At 46.9% G+C, this 4,642-nt stretch overlaps 1 long non-coding RNA gene across 1 annotated transcript; it reads left to right on the forward strand.

The window, feature by feature from the left end:
- Positions 1–1,069: 1,069 nt before the first annotated feature.
- LOC123629970 lies at positions 1,070–2,572 on the forward strand. Its single transcript, XR_006732476.1, has 3 exons — positions 1,070–1,104; positions 2,254–2,422; positions 2,549–2,572. It is a non-coding gene; the product is annotated as an uncharacterized LOC123629970 (long non-coding RNA).
- The last annotated feature ends 2,070 nt before the right edge of the window (positions 2,573–4,642 follow it).

Genomic DNA, 4,642 nt, shown 5'->3' on the forward strand with positions numbered 1-4,642 from the left:
GACTGCCCGGTATCACCAGGGTCCCAGGAACCCTGAATCCTCACCCTGCCTTTGCCAGGACCCGCTGTGCACATTTAGAGGATGAGTTTAATTTCTCTGGCTTTGAATTTTTTCATCCTCACCAGGAGCTGAAACCAAGAAATCTCTACTGTCTCTTCTCTATAATTTTAAGATAATCAAAATTCTCTTCACTGTTGGTTGACCTTTACCGGCTTAGGATTTTTTATTTTAACCAAATTCAATACGAGGTTAAGAAATTCATAGTTCTCACCAAACTCCAATAAAGAAAGTTATGTCTTGAGACCACTGGGCTGGGCGTGAGTCTGGAGGCCCGACCTGGGCGAGCCCATGTCCTCCTGGCCAGCGGCCCGTCAGCAGCGTCCGCGCAGAGACGAGGAAAGAAGAGGCAGCTCTGGTGCCTAAGAGCGTGGCAGGCCAGGTCCATCGCAAATAAAGGGTTTCCAGGAGGATACAAAACCTCTCACTTCCTGACACACGGGCAGTTCAGTGAGTGAAATCCTTGCTAATCCAAACCCTGTTAATGTGGAAAAGAAATTAAAAAAGAAAGGAGAGAAGAGAAATGAAGATGATCAAATAGTACAAAACAGAGAAAATAATGAAGCTGATTAAAGTGAGTTTGTGCCACGAGAGTTTGTTGGTTTTTATCTGTATCAAGAAAAGATTTTATTATGCCGCTGTGTGTGCATGTGATGGTCACTGCACAGAATTCTTGCCTCCCAGGGACTCACCCTGCTGCTCCTGGAAAGTCGCCTAGAGACAAGAATGTGCTTCTCCTTGCAGCGGGAGCTCTGCTGAGGCTTCCCAGTTTAATCAGTTTCTCTGCTGGAGCCAGAGTTATCTCTTATTGACTCAGTAACAATTAACTTTTTAACATAAGCATAGCCTTCAACCACAAATATACCACAGTTTCAACACGTGATGTGTCAGCCCTTGAGTGCTTGTTAACTAGGGACTTTTATCTTGCCAGGCCTCCCAAGAGCTTAACAATTCAGTGCATAACAAATATCAGAAAATTTATTACCGTGCATTTGGTTTTTGTGGCTGGCGAGTAAAGAATGGGTCATGGGAATGGCACGTCTCAGAGTAAGTTACCTCTGGAAACCACCATTAACAGCCATTTATTTTAATACTTTCTAATCGTAAAATTAATATATTCTCATTATAAGAATATTGGAAAAACTGGAAAACTAGAAAGGAGAAAAACAATCACAGTTCCCTTATCCAATGGCAGAGACTATTATATTTCAGTATTTTCACCCCAGCATTTGCTTTTGTGCAATTATACCTCCTCCTCACTATCCGCCCCCTCGCCTACATATTGTTAGGCATTGTTACTTATTCTATGTGTGTTACCCAGATAAAGCTGGGTCGTTCTGTCCTGCTCCTTGTGACTTTGATAAATCCAACTCCAAACTTCTCTTCCTACATCCTATGGGAAGTTCAGGGACCTCCTCAGGATTTCTGGCTTGGACTTCTCACTTCTACTGAAATGTCAGTTTCAACTTTTTGTCTTGTGAATATTTTTTAATCTTTCACACTACTTTGATCCAAGTGAGGGACTTGACGCGTCTCCGCAGTTCTCTTTGTGTGTGAACATCTGTCTCCTCATTCCTCTTTAGAGCAGGAACAATGTGGTTTTGGGAATTGACTCCAGATCCAGCCTAAGCTAGTCAGATAATTCCATTCCTCTGCTAGGAATTATTTTAGGAACTCAGGTTTAAGCCAATCAGTGTGTGGCATTTCCCTGGTGACAGTTCCTAGTTCAGGGACAAGTGCATATACTAAATGATTCCAATCAGAATGAAGAGGGGAGTTTAATTTCACAGTTAGATAAGAGACTTTCTCTCCCACTTGTCATGACTATTGTCTCAGTTGGCAGCTCCCTGCATCTGTAAGAATAAAGGTCTCCAAAGAAGGAGGACAGAGTGCGAGAATCGCAAAGCCCAAACTTCTGCATCTTCACTTCCATGAGCCAACAAAATCCTTTATCACTTAAGCCCTATTGAGACAAACTTTCTGTTACTTGCTGCCAAAAGCATGTTAACTCTTATGTAATCTTTCCTTCTCTGTCCCTACGCCCAGCAATATTCACACAAGTTAGCTAGGTACTAGAAATTTTCTTGAGCTGGGGGTTTATATCTCAGAACCATAAAGCACAAAATTTGACATTGAATATTGGATCTAACACTGTTCTGTAGTCATTTCTGTCCACATTTTTGGTTATTTCCTAAGATGGAAGTCAGTTGATGATTTCAAGCGATTTTTGCTTCAAAGCGCCCGCTGACGACGGTGTGGAGAGGAGATGCCGGGGGTGTTGCGGGGCAGGATCCGGACATGGAGAAGCTGCATGTGGAAAAGCCCTGTCGGGCCACAGTCCTGGAGACAAGACGCAGAGGGAGCGGTGAGCCTGTAGGCGCGTGTGGCTCGGAGTCCCCAGGGGCCACAAGCTCCGAGTGGCTGTCTGTCCACAGGGAAAGGAGCTGGCGGAGATGGCTTTATTTCATGTTGCAGCCTTACTATATTCCAGATACCACGGGAAGCTTGGGGACAAAGATTGCAGATTTCCTATCGCCCCTGCTCTGGAGAGGTTCATGGCTGAGGTGAGCAGCAGGCACCTGGCAGAGCAAGGGCGGAGCTGAGCCGTCAGCTGTGTGATCTCCGGGTCACCCAGGACCCCGGTCAGTCACAACCAGGGGTCAGCAGCTGCCCCGTGTGTTAAAACCCCTTTGGCCCTGGTGTCACGTGGGATTTTTCTGAGTCCTGTTTGCTCTGATTAAGATCCACGTTTATCCTGTGTTAAAATCATTCCGAGATGAGTCAGAGCCACCCCCGACACCCCACCCCTGCTTCTTTGCAGTAGGTCCAGGTAGACATCCGCTGTGTTGTCACTTTCCTGCTTAACGCCCTTCAGTGACGCCCTTCCTCTCTGGGGTAAAGTCCTACCCAGACAGGTGCAAGGCCATGGTGACCTCTCCTCCTTCTCATCCCCCTTCCCATCCTTCACCTTAGTGCCCACTGTGGATGCTCAAGTCCCACCGAGTCCCCCTGAGCCCCCACTGTCTTGACCACAGATGAGCCAGACCCACTGAAGAGGTCAGTTTTCCCTGTATTGGGCGGAGGGAGGAAGGAGGGGGGAAGGCACCGAGCCAGAAGCTGGATGCCGGGCTGCCGTCTCCTCTTCCTCTTCCTCTTCCTCTTCCTCTGTCTGTCCCAGTGAGCCAGGAGCCTTCCCCGCAGACACTTGGGGTCTGCCACAGATTTCTCTAGGACTCTGAACTGCCATGCTTTAGGTTCTCCACTTGTCACATGAGAAGATGCCCCTTTAAGTCTCTCTCACTCGCCGCTTCCCTTTCCTTTTGTTTTTTGAGACAGAGTCTCACTCTGCTGCCTGGGCTAGAGTGAGTGCCATGGCATCAGCCTAGCTCACAGCAACCTCCAACTCCTGGGCTCAAGGGATCCTACTGCCTCAGCCTCTCCAGTAGCTGGGACTACAGGCATGTGCCACCATGCCTGGCTAATTTTTTCTATATATTTTTAGTTGTTCAGCTAATTTATTTCTATTTTTAGTAGAGACGGGGTCTCGCTCTTGCTGAGGCTGGTCTCGAACTCCTGAGCTCAAATGATGCACCTGCCTCGGCCTCCCAAGTGCTAGGATTACAGGCGTGAGCCACCGCGCCCGGCCTTTCCCTTTCCTTCCGGTGCCGTTTCATTGTCTATAACTAAACCAGCGAGACCTCTGGGCCTGGCACTGTAATTCTGAATTTCACTGTTAATACACATAGGTTGTGTCTGCCAATGGGATAAAGCGATCTTAAAGCCCAATTAAACCTGAGATTTTGCTTTCAAGCTGGTTTTAAAGAAGGCGTTTATGCACGGATGTCTGTGTGTGCTGGGTACTGTGCATGCGGAGGAGGCACAGACGTGGCTGCGAAGTGGGGTTCACCCCCCCAGGCATTCACAGGCTTTCTGGGGAGAGAGACAGTAGCTAACGGATTTAACGATGGCAATCCGATGATGATCAATGACTATCAATGATGAGCAAATGACTTAACGATGACAATCCATGTGACAAATGCCATAGCAACATATAAGAACATGCTAGGCCAGCAAAGAGGAAGGAGGGCCATGGGATAGGACTGCACAGATGAGGCAATGTTTGCACCCGGCCTTAGAGGATGAGGAATTTCAGCAGGGCAAGAAGGCAGAGAAGGACTTCCAGGAAGAAGAAAGAGCATCCCTTCATTCATTGCACAAATATCTATGGTAAAAAGGGAGCAAAAACAGATGGGAACTTGGTTCTATGTAGTGTAGGAGTTTAGAGTGTTGTGGAGCCTGAATAAAAGCAAGAAAACTTGGCAGGTGTGTGATTTGGAAAAAACTCCTTATTATGGAAAATTTGAAACATATACAAAATAGGGAAGAGTAAGATAAGGCCCCATGATACACGTGGATCATGATTCTTGTGGCTTCTGTGCACTTGCCAGCTACAACCAGCCTCAGCTGTTTATTTTGAAGCAAATCTCTGGCATCGTAATTTCACCCTTAATATTTCACTAACAGGATGGTTCAAGTTGTGGAAATGTAAGTTAGTACAGTGGGCCCAGGAGACAGGATGGGTTGG

This window comes from Lemur catta, unplaced genomic scaffold, assembly GCF_020740605.2.
Source record: "Lemur catta isolate mLemCat1 unplaced genomic scaffold, mLemCat1.pri scaffold_65_ctg1, whole genome shotgun sequence".
Taxonomy (NCBI): Eukaryota; Metazoa; Chordata; class Mammalia; order Primates; family Lemuridae; genus Lemur; species Lemur catta.